The 23,942-nt window shown below is 43.5% G+C and overlaps 1 protein-coding gene across 1 annotated transcript in view; it reads left to right on the top strand.

Moving 5' to 3' along the window:
- The first annotated feature begins 12,723 nt into the window (after window positions 1–12,723).
- The window catches only part of CELF2 (CUGBP, Elav-like family member 2), a 124,619-nt gene continuing 113,400 nt past the window's right edge, over window positions 12,724–23,942 (top strand). Inside the window, exon 1 of the mRNA XM_011974900.1 lies at window positions 12,724–12,810. The gene's annotated coding sequence lies outside the window, so the exon portion shown is untranslated. The remainder of the gene's footprint in view (window positions 12,811–23,942) is intronic.

The following is a 23,942-nucleotide window of genomic DNA, read 5'->3' as shown; positions in this document are numbered from 1 at the left end:
ACTCTCAAAATGAAATCCAGCGGCTGGAAACCCCATGGCCAAGAGGTGCCCGACACCTGTGGTGGTCTGTGCCCCCAGGCTTCTGCCAGACATCTCCTCCTCCCCGTCCTTGTCGCAGGCGTTTAGGACATCACATCCTCTTGCGAAGCCCAGTGTTACTGCTTTTGTTTTTTCTTCCGCTATTGTTGCTGAAATAAAGGGAAGTGACAAATCTGTGGTTAAACTCGTATAGTAGTGAAACCTGGGTATGCTCCTTAGCCATAGGTTTTATTTTAAATAACAAACTGTTTGAGGGATTTTTTTGTCTCTTGGGGGCATATCATAGAGCATACGGTTGGGGAAAATTTTGTTGTACTCTGAATAAGAAAGTCATGAAAATGATTACATTAAAATTGATTGACTATTTAGAGGCCACGTAAATGGATGTTCAGAGTATTCAAAGGCCATGCGAATGGGTGAATTCTGCTAGTTCCAAGTAATTACTTCAGAAAGCAAGACAACACAATCAATTCTAAGCCCTATTAAAGGGCTCGTGGTCATCACTTAGAAAAGCGGCTTCACTACCCTCCCTTCCTGCCAGGGATGCACAGCGGCATCGCAGCCTGCGGCAGGCCTGTCACGGCTGCATTTCCCTATTGCATTTGTTATAAAAGTGGGGTAAAGCTCCCTATCCCTTACTTGCCTCAAAGGGAGCCTGCATAGTGTCTGTTAGGGCTCAGGGCTCTGTGGAGAAACATGTTAAATTTAAAGTGGACAGTAGCTGCTAAGATTTACTAAGCACTCTTATTTACATGCCAGGAACTGTGTTAAACATTTTCATACGTTGTTTGGCTTAATGTGATGCATCTATAATATAGCTGTCACTAACCCCATGTTATTAAGAACCAGAGGCTTAGGGAGGTGAGGTCATCAGCCCGTGATGCTAATCAGGAATGACCGTACCAGCCTCACCACAAAGATTATGAATGAGCATGAGAAGACTATCCAGCATCACTTTGAAAACTGTCATGGTGTCTGCCATGAGAACTCAGGGACCACCTTGGCCTCAGAAGTGAATTTTTTAAATGATTTCCGCTGTTCCAGGCAGTATGGGAGAAACATCTCTCTCTCTGATCTGCATACACATGAAATGCGGCTCAGTTATTGCCGGAGTGGGGTGGAGACGGTTATAATGGCCATAAATATTAGTTCTCCAGCATCATATCCAACAATTAAAAAAATCTACAATAAGTACAAATGTTTATTTCAGCCTAGCCTTGGATTTCTATAGCCAAAGGATTTGCCTGTCCATTTCACTTTGACTGTAAAGACCAGAGTGAGGAAGTAGATAACAACTTCCTCATTCCGTTTCCAGAAAAAATTACCTTTGTTCTGCTTTGGATTGCAAATAACCCTTTTGAGAGTTCAGAGGCACCTAGAACACTTGAGTAATAAGTTAGAATACCACTGATAGGTGCTCAGGAACAGAGCTGAGCTGTATTTTATTCAGGCTAACAAGAAGGGGCCTGTGTTCTTAGTCCAGGGAATTCAAGCTGATGCACTGTCGAAGCAAGGCAGTGAAGTGGAGACTTGAGAGATCCGCCTGGCCTGGAAGCATCTAATAGCCCAGTGTGCTGTGAATTGAGAATCGTAGGAAAATACCTGTGATTCTAACCTACCTCTCATTGCCACTAGCCTCCTAATTATAATGCTATCCTATCCTCTAGAGAAACTATTCTATGAAATAACCTTATATTAGAAACTTTCTTCTAATGAGGCCCCTCAGTACTTTAGAAACTAAATCCTCTTTAGTTGGATTCAAGACCTTATACCGACCATGTTTAACCCCGTGATGCCTCCTTGGTGTATGGGATGTGATCTTGGTTTGGTGAGTCTGAAGGCCTACCTGCCACTGAGCCACTGGTCTCCACCTTACCGGGAAGACCCCAGGGAGACCAGCCAACCAGGGAGTTGGGCCAATTACGCCCACTTTAGGGAAGCCAGACCCTCTAGTTGGCTTGTTATGTTCAACTTGAAGTTTTTCATGCTTCCTTACTTTCAGAGAAAAAAATACAGTTCTCCTCACTACTTTGGAATTAGTATTGGAAAAATACAAAGCATTATCAATTCTATGGCTAGCTTATTATCTTTCATTCCAATAGTCAAGTGACCTTTTCTCTAACAAAGGAGACTGCTTGCTTTCTTCACGTCACCCCCTGGGGGCCTCGACAAATGCACACATCACCCTACCTCTGCTCAGAGCAGAGTGGGAGAGTTCGCAAAACAGCTGAACACGATGATTGTCCCATCAGGGAAAAAATGATGATGCTGAAATTCTTCCAATACTTTCATAGCTATTAGACAATTGAAATGGTTTAACATAAGTGGCTTATTTCAAAGAACCAGAGAAGGGGAAAAGCAGATTCCAGCAATTTTGCCCTTGATACCTTTTCTATTTGTGTTGTGCTTTGGTGGAATTTACATAATCGTGGATGAGGAAGTGTTACAGTACACACATAGCTGTGCACATTAGGCTGCACTTGCTTTCCCAAGAGGCTTGAAAATGCAGTCGATTTAATCTAGGTCAAAAGGAAAGAAAGAGACTCCATTTTCCTCGCAGAAAACACAGGAAACTTGCCAGTCTTCACAGGGTCATGGAAATAACAGAAGATGGTTCCTCCAGGGGAAGTCCCCAGGGCAACAGGAGACTGCCAGGGGCCTGGATCTCATGGCCAGTTGACAGAAAGGTGGTCATAGTGTGTTAAGTGGAGAGTTGAAGGAAAGGTGTGGGGTTGCCAGGGAGCCCAGTGAGATCATCATTCCCTCCCGGGCTGAAAAGGTGGCTCAGATTTGCCGTCTGTAAGGAATCTTGCTGGGAAAGTGAGGAAGGATGTTGGCAGAGCGTGGCACGACTGCCTCAGGCGGCCAGAGGGCAGTGCGGGTCCCATGCTGCCAGGGGAAGTTTCCCAGGGGAATTCCTGGGATGGCGCTTGGTAATCCAAACTGTGGAGTCCACATAGCTCACATACAGAAGGCCCGATGGCAGCGTCGCCTGTCAGCTTCCTAGGCAGTGGCCAGATGGTGATACTGCTGACATCAGGGTGCCAATTATATCAAACTCTGTAAAACTAAGCTAATTGGATACAGTTTCCTTAAAAGTTGATTTGTACAGGATGAGGTGTTCGTGTTTGCGTAGCTGCTACTCTAGCTATGGAATTCCCACTTTTAGGTGGCGCAAAAGGGTCGTCCTAGGTGACTGTTTGAGAGACATTTCAGATGAGAGGTTTCAGTTATAAAGAGACATTTTAGGTGACATGAACAGAGTGTGAAGCAGATCTCTCAGAGTGAGGCGGACCCCGTCAGAGGCGGTTCCGGGACATTCTCCCTGTGAGAGGCATAGACTTTGAGGGGTGCTCATTGACCCGTGGTTGCTGGGATGGTTTTGGCTTTGCTCTTGGCTCCTGCTGTGACTTGGGGGCAGCCTGCTAACCTGTGGACTGGTGTTTTCCCATCTGTAAAATGGGAGGGTGTGAGGGGTTAGGCTGGTAGAACTAGTGTAGGGGCCAAGAGAAAACCTCCCCTTGGCCCTATGAAGGTTCACTAAGAATCCCTGACAAGAGGCAGATCCGAAGGAGAAAAGGCACGTGGGTTTATGAGATCACAATTTTTGTGACACAGGCGCCTTCAGGATGCAGACCCAAAGATACAGGGGAAACGGTATGCTTAGGTCCAACAAAGTGTGTCTAGGCTCATTTGCATGCTTAGGTTCCACAAAGTAGGGTCAGCCATGTAGTAATGTGATTGGACAAAAATGACGTGATGTAACACTAATAGACTGAGCAGGGACACTCGGCAAGGCCTGCCGGTCCACATTCTCCCTGGCCTCTCGGAGCAGGATTCTGCCTTCTGGGTGTGGGAAGGACCTTTTCTGGAATGGGGGTCTTATGACCTACAGTCAAACAAGGTAGGTCGGAGAATTTGTTTCTGGCCAGTTTTATACAGAACAACAGAAGGAAAGTCAGAGCAGTATTTTTAAGTTTTATGGCTGGCTTTGGGGAAAGGGGGTTCTGGCTTCTGTGGCCTGCTATGGGAAAGAGAGGGATTCCAGTTTCTGTGGCTGGGCTTAGGGGAGGCTGGGACTGAGAGACAGGAGGGCAGGAGGAGGTCAGAGAGAGACTTTTTCGTGTGAGGCCTTTATGTTGGAGTACTGCTTCCCGACTCCCAACATTGGCTGCTTGTAAAATTCTGTGATTCTACAGGAAAGGCATGGAAGCCAGGAGAAGGCAACGCTCCCTTGACTTCTTCTCATTTTATTTTTTATAGTGTTGAGTTTAAAGCCGTAAAAGGCTGGAGGAGCAGTACAACACAGATATGTCTGATCTTCCTGGAGGTTCTCCCTTTAGCTAACTTTTGCTGTGATGGGTACTCTTTTCAGGCCTCTGGTTCCTGTATCTCTCAGGTGATGTCATTACAGCCATCCGCCTTCAGCATCAAGTACAGCGGAGCCACGATCATGAAATTACAGGCAGGACTACGTAAGAAAGCTGAGAGGCAAGGGGACTGGGTTTCAGATGGAGCTCGTGAAATCGGTGGCATCATTTGTTCACTTGTATCTAGCACTCCTAGAAAGCGGGCACTGCGTGGAGGTCCAGCCACAGGAATTTACGCCAAGGGCCCAGCACCATGGGGCCCAGGGTCAGTCATAGTGTCCTGATGTGACTGTTTCCTAGCAGTGCCAGTTCTTCTTAGTAGTTGGATTTTGGGCTAAAAGAAAAAAAGCAGGGGGCTACATAGGTGACCATCTAGGGTCTCATATCATGTCCTGAGGCCTCCTTGTACTTTCTAAGAATGACATTTTGTCATTGCCTTTTGCCTCAAGATGCTAGGGTTATAAATCACCTTCTACCACGGAGAAAGGACTCCTTTCTTTTTTTTTTTTTTTTAAGGTTAATGCTAAGTTGTCTTGAACTTTTTAATTCAGGGGATTTTTGATGGTTTTGTTTGTCTGTTTTTAACCTTTAACTGCCTTGTAGAAAGTGAAAGTAGGGTGTCCTGGCAGGGGCAAAGCCAGTGACTGAGAGTTGAAACCATAACGCATGGCAGATTCGCTTGAGCACAGAATGTCCCTCTTAGATCCATAACCTTTGGACTATGAAAAAAAAAAAAAAGTATTAAATTCTCCTCCGAGTGGCTAAGGTTGAGGGAGAAAATAGATGGCAATGGGAATCAAGTATGAGGAGTGTGTCCTCTTTTGACTTAAACTGGCTTGCATGCTACTGACTTGACAAGAAGCCAAGATCCCAATTGCAGTTCGACTTGTGTGAAGCAGGCACCTGCTTTGCTTGCAAATGCACATACAAAAGAGCGTTTCATTCACAGAAAGGAAAAAAAAAATAGCGCGTTCACTAATTTAGCCTTCCAGGGCCTTCGTCCCTTGATCTGTCAGCCCCTTAGAATTCAAAGGCAGCCTGTAAAGGAATTTCCTACTTAAAACATGATGACTTTTTTGATGTCCTGAATTCGAATATAACTCGAGTTGAAGTTGTCTGCTAGGGCTATTACTTTGTTGTTTAATAAAAAAAAAAAAATACGGAGTTCAGTCATCAGATGATCAGTCTAGGGCTGTTTTCAAGTGTTTATGTGCTTAGATTTAGAAAACAGTAGGTTTTCATATATGTAAGATGTTGAATGGCCTTGAAGATGTGGACAGGCCCATCTTGACCCTGGGGCAGAGTCCACTTAGGGGAGGGAGACAGCTGTTCTCATGCCCAACCCCATAAGCTCCGAAATGGAAATACTTTTTATTTGACCACTTTTGCCGCAGAAGTGCAGGAAACCATTTTTCACTTTCTCTCCTCAGCCCTCAAGTTGTATAGTTATTTTGTATTCCAGAAAATGCTCCACAATTCCCTGTAATAAGATATTACTGAAGGGTAGTATCAGAAAAAGAATTAGCAGTTAGAACTAGAACTTTCCGGAAAGGTCCCTCCTGCCATGGTAGAGAACACCTTTCACAGGGGAGTTTCTCCTCGCTTCAGGCTGGTAGCTGCAGAAGAGTCATGGGGAATGCCTCACTAAAACCAGCCTTGCTATGTGGGGTCAGCCCCTGCCTTTGGCAGTGTGACTCGTTGGCATGTGATCTGGAGTTCCTGCCCTGCAGCTGACGAGCCACTGTTTCAATAATTAAAAACAACTCAAGTCACTGTCCTCCTGCCTTGGATTTGATCATTGTACTTTGCATGTATGTATCAAAATACCACATGTACCCCATAAATATGTACAAAGATTATGTGTCAATAAAAAAACAAACTAAAATCCCAATTTTTAAAAGAAAACATGAATGTAATTTTTAAAACTGCATCAGCCATGCTCAGTGGCTCATACCTGTAATCGTAGCACTTTGGGAGGCCAAGGCAGGAGGACCACTTGAGGCCAGGAGTTTGAGAACAGCCTGGGCAACATAGCATGATCCAGTCTCTACTAAATAACTTAAAAATGAGCCTGGCGTCATGGCACATGCCTGCAGTCCTGGATACTCGGCAGCCTACAGTGGAGAAGATGACTTTAGCTCAGGAGTTCGAAGTTATAGTGAACTACGATTGCACCACTGCACTCTAATCTGGGAAACAGAGCGAGATCCTGTCTCTTAAAACAAAAATTGCCCTGTCCATATATTAGAGTCAAGGGATTTAAAGAAAACTGCCTTTTTTAAAACAGTGTCTCAGAGCATCAAACCTCGGTTTAGAAAGCTCGGAGGAAGTTTCTTTAATGAATATGGTGTCAAATTTCCTAAGGGCAGAATGAGTTTTAAAATCTGACCTCATGATATCATTGTCTAGGGTGGTGTCTACATTACCTCCACACTGAAAAATGTTGATACATTATTGCTCTTTGATTCACAGCAAACCATGATATAAACTGGTTATCTTTATATATCAGTCCATTTTTTTTTCTTGTGAGTATTATTACCCAGAGTTTCCAAGTAAAGATTTTCAAGGGAAACAGCTGTGGTTTGAAAAGGTCTGTGATAATCCAGATGGTTTCTTTGAGGATAAATCTACTTGATCATTTAAAATTAAAGTCTTTCAGTACAGTTGAGTGTTTATGATTTTAGATGCACTACTGTGTGTGAGTGAGAGTGTGTGTGTGTGAGAGAGAGTGTGTGTGTGAGAGAGTGTGTGGCTACCACTGGCCTTTGGGGCTTTATCTTTGGAAACCGCAAAAATCTCATACCAGTGTCTCAAATTATCTAGCAGTTAAGCAGGCAAAATACCTGAGGGAACTCTTCATGACAGCAGAAACTATTAGTGAAAAAATATAGCGAGACACCAGCTACCCTGTGTGGAGTATGTCGCACTCAGCCGCTCTGGGAATTGCCACTCTCCACTTCTGATCCATGATGGCATAATCATAGCTCGCAATTATAATACTGATTACAGATTGCTTTCCAAGCTGAAAGGCAACTATATTGCTAAACTTACCAGTTTCTGGGATCTGGGCGTCAAAAGCATCCACATTCCCGCAGCAGGCCTCTGGGGCGGTAGGTAGGGTGACAGGTGGGAAATGGGAAACCAGGGCTTTCCGTACCTGTCTCCTTCCCTCGGTGTCCAGGGTCTTCTTGCTGCTTCATGGTCACCCGAGATGCTCCCTGTGAGGCCCCCCTGGGCCTGCCTTCACAGGCTCTGTGCCCCTGGACCTTTCTTCTGTGCTGGTTCTGTCTTACGTTCCCTTCCTAGGGGCCCTGCTAGATGTTGACAGTGAACAGCAGAATCACAGTGACGTATTAGTGGCCAGTAAGATCTAGTGTATTTCCCCTCAGAGTTACAGAGAATCGGCACAGTCTTTGTGTAGTCAACAGAAGAAGTCATCCCTAGTGGGACTGCTAGGCTCTGTATGGACCTGAGACTGCGATATTTGGTTCTGGGATCACCTCTCCCGGGTTTTCCATTGGACCTGATGGACCTGTGAATTTTAAAAGTCCTGGTGAGGAGTCGTGGCAGGGGCTTGATAAACTGGCACATGAGGGAGGATGGCATTTTTTTGTGTTTTGGGGTTTTTCTTTTTCGCTTCAAGGACCAAAGCTTTTATTATTACAATGAATTGTTGAGGTCGTTGAAACAAGGGATATCCTGAAGTCACCTGGGCGTGGAACACCATGTTTCTCTTTTCTAACTAGGCCACTGCCACTGGCAGAAGCTCCTGAATGAGTAGATAAGCTGTGGCATGAATCGTCCCGTGCTGGTGCTTATTAGATAGTGTCAAATGAGCAAAGTGGAAAAAGATGAAGCAGCAGAAATTTACCAGCATTAAGCAGCAATGGGAGGGTTGAGACCTGCAGAAGCACCTGGTTCATCAGACTGCGTCAGCCTGTGCTGATCCCCAGAGCCGAGCCCCCTGGCTGGTCACCCTAACATGGAGAGAGGCCTTTCTCTTCACTCCATGGACAGCAGGGAAAGGGGGGTTCCGGGAATGAATTCTGAAGCCCAAGGGACTGTGCCCTGTGATGTATGGTGCAACCACTGACCATCAAAGAGTCCCTGGGTGTTGTAGATGTGTGAGTACCCACCTTACACTGATGTGATATTGGAAACAGAGCCTGCAGGGGAGGAGGCTTGCCCCTGACTCAGACTGCTGAGCCATCTGGTGCTGCAGCTGACCTGGAAAGGAATCCAGTACATTTCAGACCTGAGTTACAGCTGGCGTGGGGAAATCTAGGAGACAGGTGGTTCCCTTAACAGCTGTATGTTTGGTTAGGGCTGACAAGAAAGAAAATTTCATCCTTGTTGAGCCTTCATGAGTTTTCAGGGATCTGTAGTAGCTCTTTGACCTTTTGCCATAATAATTGCCATTTCAGGGAAAATAATGGTATTTCTCTCTTTGTTGAAATATTGTCTGCAGGTCGGTAATCTAAGATTTTAGAGGAGCATATTAAGTGATAGGTGGATAAAAAGACTATGGTTGTTAACTAGGAGAAACTCATAGAAAGTCTTTCAAACACATTCCAGTATCTGGAAAGGTACACACTAAAGTCCTGCTGGGGAAAAACACTAATTGCTGCATCTAAGCTGAGTGTTTCAATTTGGAGCTCTGTATTCATCCTGCAAATTTTAATAAAAACCAAACACTGTACTTGTTAAGTGAACCATTACAATGGCATGCTGAACGAAGCGTAAGACCTCCTTTAGTCTAATAGAAGTAAAGAATGCTTTTGACCCTTTTTCTTTTTTGGTCCTGAATGAAACACTTTGGCTTCATATCCACATAGTTTTGTGGGGGGATATTAGGCAGACCTGGTGTTTACTTACTGATCATACTAGGCTGGGCACAGTAGCTCATGCCTATAGTCTAAGGGTTTTGGGAGGCCAAGGTGGGAGGACCACTTGAGGCCAGGAGTCCAAGACCAGCCTGGGCAACATAGTGAGACCCCCATCTCTACAAAAATTTAAAAAGTAGTGAGGCATGGTAGCACACACCTGTAGTCCCAGGTACTCAGGGAAGGGGCCAGAGAACTGCTTGAGCCAAGGAGTTCAAGGCTGCAGTGAGCTATGATCACACCACTGCATTCCAGCCAGGACAACAGAGTGACATCCTGACTCAAAAATAAATAAATGTTTTAATGAGGAAACTAACTAAGGTACTGAGGAAGTAAGATATTCCCCACAGTAAGTCATTCAGGAACTAAATGCGAAAAACCAAAAGAAGCCTCTGGGGTTAATATTCCCAGTCTCCTTGTCTGCCCAGGACCCCACATTTGTGTAAGTTGCTCATTACGCAAGGGTACCCTGCTGAGGCTGTGAATGGAGTTAGAAATCCAGGTTGGGATGGGCTTATCAAGCCGTGGACTTGGAGCAAGGAGCTCTGCCCACCTGGAGATCATGGAGATGGGATCCCCTTTTGGAATCGGCACAAAGGCTCCAGGCTTCCCTACCAAACACGGCACCTGTGGAGCTGTGCTGGAGCTGGGCTCTCGGGTCAGACAGATGAGCAGTAAGACACGTTAGCGGTGTTGCCTAGGATATCCTCCTGTGTGTCACACTGGAACTAGAGCTGCTCTTGGCATGATCTTAAAGAATACTTGTTTAGATGAGTATACACTTTTAACTGAAACATTTAAGAGCTATGCGTAGTTGGAAGAAGATCTGTAGTGATAAGTCGCTGACTTCACAGTACTAGTTGTAAAGGCAGAGTGAACCTTGGACGAAACTGGAAAGCATTTGAGATCTTGGGGATCTTCCCATCTGCTCTTCTGTATGTTCGAGTGCTTTCATCCTTCCTTTCTCCTATTCACCTGCCATCCCACCCTGCTCAGATACCAGCTTCAATCTCTCCCTTTCTGAAAAACAAAGCCACCCACCTTCTTTTCACTAAGAACTTTGTTCAAGAGGAAGACCCTTTAAAGTAGCTAAAATCACACTAAGCTGTAATAACTGGGAACAATGAAATGTCTCCTTCCTCAAGGGTCGTGTTTTAATATGTAAATAGCAAATGGACTATACTTTCCTGGTGGACTCTCAGGCAGCGGGCCATGGCAGGGATTTTGCTTGGGTGTCTGAGGCAGGAGCACTCCCTTTATCCCTGAGACCGCTGTACGTTGGTCAAAGCTCTCCACAGCTGCTCACACAGAAGTACACACAATTCACTCCATTTACATCATCATTGTTCCTTGTTGCTTTTATCTTAGTGTTGTTTAGTACTTTATTTTCATGTTCCCTGTCATACCACTGTTCTTCCAGGCCAACCTAAACTCTTCATTCTTGGCTCTGGCGTGGCCAAACTGGCATCGGTTCTTCATCTCCTGAACTTACTCTTTCATAATTTCCTTTATTTCAGCCAGTAAACTGCTGCATCCCTAAATCTTCTCTTTTTAAACATCTCAGCCCCAAAAGTTACCTGCCTAAAAGTATCAGATTCTGCTTTTTTTTTTTTTTGAAACTGTGATTATTAAATGAGGCGGTATTTCAGAACTTCCCTATTGCTTCCTTATCCAGAAACTAATGCCATAAGCCCAGGACGGGGAAAGGAAAACTCACTGAGACCGTGTTTGCTAGAAGCATTTAGGAAGGCTTGTCCTGTTTTTCTTTGTATACCAAGCCTGATGAGACATGGTTGGTATTTTTCTTCTAAACATGGTTACTGGAAGCTAGGATGTTAGTTTCTTATTGGAAATTACTCCTTGGCCTGAAGCAATTCCTATGGCTTTTCTGAGGCTTACATCGCACCAGTGAAGCTGAACTCACTAGTGAAGTTGATGGGTTCACTAAAAAATCTACCATCAAGAAGCAGAGCCAAGTGGATTCTGGTCAAAGACCTCAAAGGAGCTGAAATAAGATGCTCGTGAAAATGGTCAGTCTCTTCAGCTTGATTCTTTAAAGAAATGTCATAATGTTCAGTTCCCTTCATTCAAGTGATACATTTGAAGGGTTTCTGATCCTTGGATGCATGGAGTTTTTCAAATGCCAAGATGCTATGGTCATAGTCTACCCTGTCCAAAAGGCAAAGGTTTTGTATATATTGACCGTCAGTAGACTCTAACTAAATCAAGTGTAAAATGACGAGGTTCCAAATTTGTCTTCCAAATGAGGAAGAATCTTGGATGTCTTTCAGAATCTTGTATGAATGAGATTATACTTTATTTTCCCCCTGGAATGGGAGCACTTCTCAAAGCTCTTCTGGCCCCTGTCTGGCTCTGTGCATTACGTTCCTTTAGTAAAACCAAGATAAAATACCTACAGTCTCGGTGAGTGCATCCCTTTACTTTTTTCCTCAACCACTCACCAAAGACATCCCAGATCAAAGATTAGCATCTTTGTTTCTTAAATTTCAGAAGTTTTTGTCCTACCCTCTTTTCCCAAACTGATGGTGCTGAGAAACTGTATATTGATGAACAAATAGCCAGTATCTTTATCTACAAGTTGAAGAAGGTGCAAGCCCTCCTCCAGGACACAGAGGGAATGGTCTAGGATTTCCATACCATTTTCTTTGGTGGAGGAGGTTGGTTGGAAAAGGATATATGCTGGCCTGCCCGGCAGGGCCGGGGACTCCCACAGGCTCTTGGAAAGGAGGAATCTAGATGTTGCCAGTTTGTATGCCACAGCCATATGTAATGCATGGGCCAGAGTCCACTAACATCTGCTTGGGCATGTACCCATCTGTATTGTAGCTTAATTTCTAAACCAGTTAAAATACAGTCTTCCATGTTGGCAAACGAGTATTGAGGGTCATATGTACAGAACTTTGCATCATGTCATGTGGTAGAGATAAAGAAGAATGCACTATCCCAGCTTTTAAGAAGCATATAATCCAGTTGTCTGAACCTTTGAGTTTAGAAAGTCTTTCAAAAGCCTGATGTTCTGGAGATACACTTTAAGAAAATTATAATTAATGTAAGCTTGTGCTGTTGTTATTGTGAATAAATACTTCTTTTCACGTAGGCGCTATAACACAGGTCCCTTTCACACCTCACCCATTCCTCCACCACCTCCCACCCTCATTCCTGAATAGCTGTATTCCAGTGATGTGAGGCACGGAGTCAGGAATTGATCTCCAACGTGGGTAAAGCTAATAAATATGATTTAGGATGAAAAGGTACTGTGTAAATGCTTGAGATGTTGTTATTGCTGTTCTCATACGCTTTATTATTTTTAAATTGTGCATCCTTTTAAGTAGATTATTTGTTCGCCACAGTCTCCATTATATCTAAGCAAAGCATTCACAGAAATTTCTAAAACCTTTTCATTTCTCTCTGTAGGTTGTTGTTTCGTAACATTTTATACAAGAAAAGCTGCACTTGAGGCCCAGAATGCACTGCACAATATTAAAACTTTACCTGGGGTGAGTCGGTTTACTTTTGTACCAGAATCACTTTATTGCTTGAAAATGGTCCTTTCAACTGAAGGTTCTAGTTTTGGGCTCTTAGTGCCAAAAATGACTTTGGTCTTTTGAGGAGTGTGTGCTGACCCCCCGGTTCCCTGCAGCAGCCACACCAGCTGGCCAGCCCGTAAAGGAGCGCTGGCGTTAACACTGACGGGAGGCATTGTCCAATAGTGCATCCCCTGGTTAGAAAATCAGAGTGACCCCACTGGGCAGCTGCGGCTGCCAAAGAGTATTGGGTGGGCTAAGATTTTAAAAGGAAAAAAGAAAAAAAACCCAACACACACAAGAGAAGCAAATGGAAAAGAAAAAGCTTTTATTCACCAGGAGCTCCTTTTCAAATTTTGTCTTTAGATTTTCTTTTGAAAGGACAAAATGTACCCTGTACAGCCATAATATTAAGCCTCCTAATGGTTTCTAAACAGTCAATGGTGGTTAACAAAGTCAATGTTTTAATGCCCAATTTGTGGCTTCATGTTGATGCAGGACAGAAAATACAAAGCTGACAATTTTTTCTCCATTTCCTTCCCAGTAATATTTGATAGTTGGCACAGTTCACCAGAAATGAACCGATGTTGCATGTAGCAACACCAAAATACCGTTTTTCTAAAGGATTTTCTGGCACTTTTATGTATTTCATGCTATTAGCAATTTCCTGATGCTGTTTGAATGTTTTCCCCATTGACCCACATATCAGTGATGAGTTCATTCAAGATCATAATGACATGCATTTGTTATAATGAAGCACCTGTGGTAACCAGTGCAAGGATAATGATTTTATTGAAACCTGGTTTGATAAGAATAAGAGAAAGATAAGATAATGTCCCTAATGTTTTCAGGGTATAATTCTACCTTTGTGTCATTTACTTGTCTCTGAATGCATACACAAACACGTGTGTGTCTGTACACATCCACACATGCAAACATAACCATTGAACCCCCGCAGGCCCCCAGAAAAGATTGCATTTGTTTGATTCATCCTAGACTCATCCATGATACAAGATTGTAGTGGCAAAAAACTCAGCAAAAGATTCTCACAACATGAGCTTCTTCATCACCCAAAAGTCATAAATTATGAACCTTGATCTCGAATCCTACTACTTTGGTATTCCCCTTCGTATGCGAGGAAATCAAAGAATAGAAGGTTCGAAAAAGCAGGTGTGTGGGCCCACAATGGTCCCGCCCAGTTTCACTGCTTCTCTCTGAAACCACTAAGGTGGTTCTTAGTAAAGCTGCTTTTATTGAGTGCTTTGCTCAGTGACTTTAAAAAATAGTATTATTTTATCTGCATTCTTCATGTAAATGGATTTTTTTAACACAGATTCTAGTAGATTGCAGTGTTGGGTCACATTATGGAATGAAAGAGCCAAGGCAAATATTTACTGACTCAGCCAATAATAGATGAAAATAATTTTTATTTCCCAGGCTCTTAATCAGACCCAAAGACCACTTTGTATTTCTTCTTTTAAAAAGAAATGCTTTCCAGTAATTAGCATGCAGAATCCCTTCTAGGTGTGTTTTTTAAAATTACTGTTGTTTATTTAGCATTTAAGGTATAGTGTAGTTTGATGCCAAGTCACATCATATTTTAAATGAATGCAGAGCTTGGTGGATAGGTATTTATCCCTCTACTAGAAACACAGCTCCCAGCATGTGAACTTCATAGTCGAGGATGCGCTCAAGAAACCCAGAGTGAATATAATGAATGGGACATATTGAAATGCGTAAAAGTGACTTATGAGTATGCTTCTGTTTGGGATTCTTACACTGACTCTTAGAAAACAACATGTTTTATATTTTTTAAATGTTGTACCTATGTTACTTCTTTTCTTCCTAAAAATTCTGCATGTAGAATTCAGGGGAGGTGACGTTAGAGACCCACTGTCAAGGACAATAATTTGGGAGTTAGAAAAGTCGGTCGTGGATTCTTTTTGGTTTTCTCCTTATCTAGTTTCTTGTGCCAAATTACTTGAGGCAGGTTGAAGGAAAATTTGAAAAGTCAGATCTGATTTGTAAGGCTGATAGCCTTTCCAGTGCACACACTTGCTACATTTGCCATTTCGAATATGGTAAATGAGGATAGAGTTTCACATCTTGCGTTTATGCACAGCTTTGTCCAGTACACATTACCCTTAACAGCTATAGGAAAAACATGAAAGTGTTTCCTTTTTAGCTGTGTGAGTCTTTGGTGGACAGAAAGAAATGGGACCAGACATAAAAGATTAATGCATATTCTTGGAAGAAAAAAATATTACAGGGTGCCTTGCTGTTTGATTACAAGCCTTGGAATTAGTCAACATTTCCATAATTCTAAACCAATATACACCTGTTTTCCCACTGTGCTGTGAAGGCACAACTTAATTTAACAGAGACCCTGCTGCGCTAAATCTCTCATTAAATACCAAGTGAGTTCGGTAATTTAAAGTTGTACACTACTATTTTAACTGGTTGCCTTCATATTATGAAATTAATAAGAAATTAATGATGCACTTTGCCATATGCCTTCAATTTCTTTCTGAATAAAAATAAAAGGGATAAAGAAAAAATGCATCACCAGCTGACACTTTAAAGCTTTTCTGGTTGTAATCATTTTCCTGTGGATAAAATCCATTAAAAAGTCACTTGCTGCCTTTTTTCTAAAGTGTCCAAAACTTTCTATTTAAAATAAGATCAAATAATGCTAGGGTTTTTTCCTATGTAATTTTCTTTTGCAGTTGATGTTTTGTTTCATAGGGAACTTTTATTATGCAGCGAAGCTTGATTGATGTTGGGAGTTTGCTTTCCTCTGTATGCACCATCTTTCTTTCTTGAGGGAAACAAAGAACTTGGTCAGTCAGGAAGCAGAAACAAGTTGATAGGACGGTCTGTTGTGCAATCGAATGTGTCGGCCGTAAGATTTTGATTTGAAGGCGCCCTCCTTTACATGCCATGAATGAATTTTGGAAACCCTTTACATGGGGCTGGGGGAACGACTCCCAGATTGAGGTGAAGGATCAGGGCTCTTACTGAGCAGTGCAGAATCGTTCAGGACACGTTTCTCAAACTTGCCTCTTACTGAGTAACCAAAGAAGACACTCTGTTTTACATCCCCTGAAATTCTCAACATAAACCCTAGAAATACAATGGCAGTCATAAAGGAAGCAAATTCAACAGCTCAACACAGAGCAAGGGATGAGTCTGGGAGTCATTCCCTTGGTTTGATCATGCATCTCCTCTAGGAGCGGTTGCTGGATGCTTCAGCAGCAGGTGAAATTTTAGGTACAGTGCCTTATTAATTACTGACATCTCCTGAGATTAATCCCAGATGATCATGGAGTACCTACAGTGTGCTTAGCTCTAAGCTAGATATTGGCAGGAAGTAGCAGGGATTGAGCCCAAGGGGGCCTCTAGCTAATCTAGCTGGAAGGGTGGACAGTAGACAGGTAATTAATACTTACATGGTTCGTATTTTCATGCTTTTCTGCTGCAGACGGAATGCCCATTCACCACACACACACATCCTTGAGATCCCTAGTAAGTAGAGCCTTTATAGCCTGAAGAGAATATTGTGAGTGTATCTGCACAGGCTGGGCTACCTGAGAAGCCATTGGATTTGGTGCCTTGTTAGGCTGACTTTTTCCACTGCTGGACCATTTAAGTTTTTGGACTAATTTTGGTTGCCCCTGCTTTGAAGATATGTCAACTTGTGGTTAAAGATAGCATCCATTCTTGAGGGTTTTATCTAGACACAACCTAATTGGTAGTTTCTTCAGTAGAAATGTCATTATCTGCTGTTGTGTTTCCCAGAGGGACATCCTTATCAAGGCAACTTGCAAGATTTTCATTTTGTTTTTGTTGACCTAATTTAGCTCAATTAAAAAGTAAAGTAAAATAGAGACTTAACTGAGGCCCAGAAAAGCTACCAAGATCTTTTCAATAATCAGATGTCAGGGCCAAATATCCTTGTGCTGATGGTGTCAGCACTGTGCTGGGTGCCATTCTCTCTTCAAGGTCTTAACACATATTGTCTCTAGTAATAAGACTTTTGGATTGAAATCCACAGCAGTATCATTAGAGCATTCACTGTATAAATTAATTTAATTAAGGATGTAATAACAGAGAGGAATACAGTTTTGAAAAACCTCTTAAATTTTAACAGCAAGGAGGAAACTGTGGAATCTAAATGTCTTGTAAAATATTAATTGCAAATTTCTTCCAGACATCTTCTCTGAATATGCCTTACCCATTTCTTTTTAGAATTACCACCAGTTTTATTAAATGCAGTTTATATTAAGGAGTTACTGCCCTAAGAGAACATTTGTTTAGAGTGCTCCATTTTAGCAGCAGCGTGCCAAAAGATGTTTTATGATAACCCATGCAAGGTGAGCGAGGACTGCCGGAGAACTGGGGTAGAAAAACAAATGAGCCTGATCCAATCGGAGGAGGCAGGAAGGGAAATGGCCTCCTGGGACAAGTGTGTTCACCCAGGTGGAGTGAATGGGCCCCTTCCTGGCCTGCCCTGGAAGAGATAATGGACCCGTGTGGATAGGCACCTTCCTCCCAGGCAGGCTTCACTCCGCTCTCCGTGGAATCGGCCCCTGTGTTCTTTACTAGTGGGGTGCTGCCATTTGTTACTCTCTTCAGCAAAAAAGCTTGACTCTGGGGCCAAATGTCACCCATTTTAATGCATTTTGAGGTGTTCATTTTCTTTGAACCACCTCTCCTACTTACTGAGAGGTATTAATGCCTTTGTTGTCAGAGCCATGATTATCATCATTTTATCATTATCATCATTATTACTTTTGCCATAAAATCTCTCAAACCTCATCTCATTGTGTCAGAGAAATTTCTCCTGAAACCATCCCATTGGAATCAAAGCCTAAGTGGGCCAAGTTAGAGTATTTTTTCTCAGATGACTTTGGTTTAAGTTTGTCATGGAAAACAACTGAAACATCTGTATGAACAGATTTGAGTCCTTGAAGTCTTGTGCCATGCGGGGCACACAGAGCATTGATGCATTTCTTTATTCAGCAACCATGTTTTGAACGTTTATTGTTTGCCAGATAACTGTTCTAGATACCAGGGAATACTGTTGTAGCAACCATGCCCTTTATAACCAAATCACCAAAATACGAAGCCTGCCACCATGTTTACATGTGGTACGTGTTTAGTAAGTAGCTCTTACATATTGAATGCCCGAATAAGTTAGTTTTTATAATGAAATATTTCCAAAGGCCTACAGTTTTATTTTCTTAAAAAAGATAATTATGCCTAAAAATATTTCAAATGTTCCAAAATATAAGTGAATGTAGACATGTGATCACATGTATGTGCATTTAGTGATACAAATTGTTAACACGGATCTATGTATGTATATGTCTATATGCCTATAAACATACCTTCCACACGTACACCTGTGGATGTCAGTCCAAATAAATGCAGGAAGATGGAACTTAAAGTCCTTCCCATTCTCTGTGCAGCCTCCCAGCCTAGTCTCAATGACTTTGTAGTGAACTTTCTTATTTGAGGCTTCACCAACGATCTCAGTTCTTTGGTATAATTATAATTCTTTGTTTATGGGTGCTTTGAGTCTGGATCATGGCAGATTCATGGTGCGTGTTAGAGAGGGTGCTTGAGAAATGGCCGTGCAGTGATGGTGAGCCCTGCTTCCCAGCATCCTCACCGTCGGGGCTGAGCGGGGCACTGCCTGAGGAGCCTCCTGAGCCCTGAGGAAACATGCCTCAAAAGGCACTGTGTCTGCCTCATCATTTGTGTAGGTGTGAACTCTCCTTGTGGAGCGCCCCAACATATAAACGTGTGGAACATACATGTATTCCACACATGTATTCTGTGGAATGTGTCATTCAGGACATCCATTAGGTGCAGATGCTTCAGATTTCCATTTGCAGAATTTGGCCTGAGCTGAGAAATTTGGCCTCATGGGACTGCCTAGGAGGAGCCATTTCCCTGCCATCTGTGTTTTCAGATAATACTCAAATCTCATACAAATAGAAGCCAAACAAACGAAATAAGGATTTTGTTTCTCTTGGACATGACGTTTTAAGGACTGTGACAGAGAGTAGCAGGGGGAGCTCCGGAGGAGTCCTTGGGGGTACAGACGCCCCTTCCCCCTGCAGGAGCCACAGCAGTATGCGCAGCCCCAGGTCAGGCTCGGCCAGGTGCAACAGGATGGCTCCCAGCTCAGCAGTGTAGACCCAGGAGAGGAAGTTGGAGGATGGAAGGAAATCCTGGGCCCAGTGAGTTCGAGTCTGCAAGCCCAGGCCCCAGGGAACAGAAAAGTATATTTTAATACTTAATAAAAAGCCATTACAAATTGTCTATTTCACCCACCATAAAGTTTTACACCCTACCTGAATAGCGGGTTGTTTTGCTTTTGGCTGGCAGTCTGTTGATTCAGTAATGTTGATGGGCAGTTATTTACGTACGGCTTTGACTAAAATAAAAAACGAGTTACTTTTCAAGCATGGCCTACTCAGTATGAGGAATTGTATGAGAGAAAATGTCTGAGGATTCTTCAGTGGTGCACAGTTGAAAATGCCAGCACAGGATTACAGCGGGGAATCGCCACACCATTTTTGGCCTCAGAACCCAGTGGAAGGCAATGTTTAGTTCTGCAAACAACATAGTCTCAGCTATATCCCTAATTAATAGGACTGTTGCCAGGGCTTGTGTGAGAGAGTATGTTAACGCACTGGCACTGGTGCCTGATCGGATTTGTAAAAGTGCCTCGTGTCATTGCTTGAGGGATACTGGTATCTCGTTATTATCTCGTGAGGGGATGGTAGGATGGTACAATGGCAAAATGAAGCCATAGTTAGATTTCAGAGATAATCATTTCTCTACGACAGCACAAGATTAAACTGGGAATATGCAGTTCACTTACGTCGACCTTAGTTCCCCAAAGGTTGACAGAATTTCAAAAGAAGATTGTGAGGGAAGCGGGGGATCCATGAATTTGATTAAAGGTCTGCATGGAATTACAGAGGAAGGAGTGAGCTACGATAATCAAATGATGGAAGGAAAAGTTTGAAATACACCTAGAAAATTATCCAAATTCTGTCGCTAGCGTGTAGGTTTTCATGAGAACTCATCTCTGAGAATATCATATCGGGCTGGACAGATCTTTAATCTTTGACACAGCTGAGCGCAGCTTAGGAGACGATATCCAGGTGAAATGCGCTCCTGAGTTCGGAGCATAGAACTTTAGGCCACACAAAAAGTGTACGGCATGGATAGGTGTGGAGAGAGTTCTCCCAGGAACACCAAGTTTCGTCCCCCCATACACGAGGAAATAGAGAATGGCTGAGCTGGGGAGAGCCGAGGCCAGGATCAGAGGGAGTCAGGGCTCTGCCAGATGTGGTCTGGTTTGTGCAGGGAAGTGCGCTGGTCACTTACAGGAGGGCGGTGTGGGGAGGGAAAGAAGCTTCGTCTGTCCCTCGTTTCAGCTGTAAATGGTCATGGCACACAGGTGCCTGGGAAGTCTCATTAGTATTATGACATAAGCTGTTGAAGTTGGTTTGATAATGAAGGAATATTTCAGGGCCATACCCTCACAGCTCACTGCCCGCTGGCCACAGAGATGAAAGGATAGACGGTAAACAGCGCGTGTGGAGATCGCAGAAAGGGACACTGTGACAAAGGCTCTCTTTCATGCTCCTCATTGTCCCTGCCTGTCATTACTTCCTGTTAACACTCAAAACACACATTTGTGCTGCCATCACCTCCTCCTCTAGCCTTAAAAGTGCTTGAAATGCCTTCTGTACTTGATCTGCAAAACACAATGGTTGAACCGAGTGGCTCTTTCCAATCTTGCAAAACTCTGCTCTCCATGTCCTGTTTAACAAAAATCTCTATACTGTGATTTGACTTGATTCTGTGATGGGTTAGTCATTTTAGAGTACTTTATGTAAACAAATCTGGATTATTCTGTGGTTGAGAACCGACAGGGAGCTTAGTACCCATAATTTTTCCACCAGGAAACAGAAAAGAGAGGGCAAGGGGATGGACTCGGACGAGTCCGTTTATTTCCTTGTTTGTAGTCCTGGTTTGACAAGAAAGGGTGTTTAACCTAATGAGGTTTCAGGATTACTGGTGGATTTTTTCTGTCTGTTTGATTCCTGTCCTCGGCTAACATGGGTAGGTGACTCCTCTGTGTTTGTAAATGGCTTTATGGGGTTGTTTATTTGTTATCCCTTCTAAAAATATTTCAGGTGATGTATCGATAGCGTTCACCTTGTTATACTGAGGACATCTCTGAAGTGCCAGAGATTAAATTAACTTCTCTGAGCTCCCTTAGCAAAGCAGTGCTAGAACTGGAATTAGAAGTCGTAGTTTCTAGGACTCCCCGGTTGGGTTGGCCTTGTGGTGGTGGATTTAGGTGTCTTGCTCGCTGCATTGTAGGGCGGGATGGGCGTGGCTTAAGAGGCCAGCACAGCACAACAGGAATGGTCACCGTCAAGGAAGTAGCTCCTCTTTACGGGTTGCCATGGGGAGGCTCCATGGCTGTGGTTTAATTTTCACAACTCCACAGGACACTTGCTGTATACCCTGTTTTACTGACAAGGAAGCTGAAACTCAAAGATGAGTAACTTGTTTGGGGCTATACACCTGGCACCTGACTTTACAGGCAGTTGGGGAGAACCAGTATGTCTGGACTCTAAGCCAAGGAACTTTCCATTCTGCTGTGTGTTGGGTGCAGGCTTGCCGGTCCCGGCAAGTGGTCCTGGCAGGTGGAGAGCCTCAGAAGGACCACATTTGCCCCTTGGGCACTGTCACAAGAGAAATCTAAATCCTCAGTCCTGCCCCACTGCTGCAGCTCATCATGGATGTGGAAAGGCAGGACCATGACGGTTCTGGCTGTGTCAGATGGCACAGACCTGCTGACAGGGTACAGCAGCATGAACCTAGAAGTCAGCGGGCAGGCAGTGGCCACACATACACACACACACACACACACACACACACACATACACATATGAGCTGGCCCTGCCACAGCAGGAGCATCAGGGCCCCTGGCTGCAGCTCTGCCCGAAACGGAAGCCATGTTCCCTTGCACAGGCACAGGTCCTGAATAACATTCAGCAAGCAAGGCAAGGTGTTTGCTAGAGACTTTTGGGTGTGAGGTTACTAACACGAAGCTTTCTAAGAGAAAGCAGTACATCAAAGACAGTCGTTACTGTAAGAGGTACTGCTTTGTGAAAGTGATTATAAATGCACCATCTTTCTTCAGAGGAGTGTAGCTTTACCAGCATCATCTCATTGACATTCATGTTATTAGGGTGCATTTCTTTATCTGCATCCACAGACCTTCAGTCCCAATCCACAATCTGCATTTTAATGCCCGTCTCCATCCAGCTGTCCTCACCATTGCTTTTGCTTCCGTGTTCCACAGACAGGGGAAGGGCAGAGTATGGAGGCTCACCCTGGAAGAGTGAGCAGGACTCTGTTACCTGCAACCCCAAGCATTAGGCAGCAGGACAAGAGACTGAGGTTGTGAAACAAACGGAAACCTCAGCCTGCCTGCCATCGTCACACCCTGCTGCCCTGAGAACACCGGGATGCCTTTAGAAAGTAACTCTTCTACCCTATTGTTTTATTAATGAGGACGTGATGGTCCAAGCAGTCAAGTCTGCATAACTATCTAAGCTTCTGAATCTGCTGCTGCCGACAAGGGGCCAGACTCGCCACCACAAACCAGGGCACTGAGAGGTAGAACCAGGCAGCCCACACCACAGATGGCACAGCAGGATGAATATGGCCCCATGAGACAGTGCTGCTGCTCTCTCCATCACGGCAAAGTCAAGGCAAAGGAAGACAGGTGCCAGGGGTGCCTCTGCATGAAGTGCTGGAAGCTTGGACATTCCTAGGCCAGTTAGGATCAAAGGCTGAGCACTGACCGGGATATTAGGGCCAGTTCTGGGTTGGCCCTGTCTAGCCATCACATTGTGCTTTTTGCTGTTATCTGCTGTTAGATTCTGCTGGAATCTAAATGATAGATGTATCATGAGGCGGAAGCTCAGGCTACCTCTATCTTAGTTACAACAGTCAGAGCTCATGATGTCACGGTGGCTGCTGGCAGCTTGGGTTAGACCAGGTAGTTCTCTGCCATCTCTAGGCTGGCACTTTCTGCAACACTGTCACGCATCAGGGATAGGGGGTACCGAGTGAGAACAAAGGGATAGGCTCCTGCAAACTCATCTCCTCTCCTGGAGGCTTAACTGAGTGACTGTGGGCCACCAGTTGTATTTTAATCAGTGACATTCCACACTTTGTATACTTGCCAGCACATAGACGGTATCATCGTTTCCTCAGAAGAGTGTGTATTTAAATACGTGCCAGGAAATTGTGCAGGTAGTTCACGTGAAGTAGCATATGGGGCTCAGTGTAGTCAAGAAGTCACAGGGATTCTGAAAGAGAAAATGAATTGCTGTCATTGCGTATATGTTATATGCTAAGTAAATATCAGAACAGTAGTCACAGAACCTCAGGATGTTTCTAGCGTATTTTGGCTTATAAATATTTTGTCTACATAATGGATATCTGTCAGTGGCTTTCAGAATTCAAATAATTTTAATAACACTAAATGTTCAAGTATTAAAAGTAGTAGTAACAGTTAATAGCTCTTGAGTGTTTACTGTGTCCTCAGAACTACACCAAGAACTTTATGTATAATTGATATCATGTAAAAAAAATAATAATAAGGTAGTAATTAGTTTTCCTAACCTGGTTGCCTTTTCAACTAGAAGTCTGTTCTACTTTTAAGAGAGTTAAAGTGGCTACACCTGTAAGAGAACATGTCTCTATTGATAAATCAGTGAGCATCTTTTCTGAGTAATAATTTACCTACTTTAACTAGTTACCAGTATGGTAAGAAAGAGACCTGTCAGTTAATGGAAGCTAAGCTCATCCGGTCTTCCTTACATTGCTAACACCTGACTTAGGGTTTACTAATATTTGTAAGGTATCATTTAAGTAGGTGTGGGAGCATTAGCCTAGGTTTTGACTAGTTCTTTGGTGTCTTCTGCAGCTCATAGAGGCACTATAATCACAACCCCCACCCACACCCCCCGCAAAAAAAAAAAAAAAAAAAAAAA

This window comes from Mandrillus leucophaeus, unplaced genomic scaffold (genome assembly GCF_000951045.1).
Source record: "Mandrillus leucophaeus isolate KB7577 unplaced genomic scaffold, Mleu.le_1.0 Scaffold15, whole genome shotgun sequence".
Taxonomy (NCBI): Eukaryota; Metazoa; Chordata; class Mammalia; order Primates; family Cercopithecidae; genus Mandrillus; species Mandrillus leucophaeus.
This window is presented reverse-complemented; position numbering and strand designations above follow the sequence as displayed.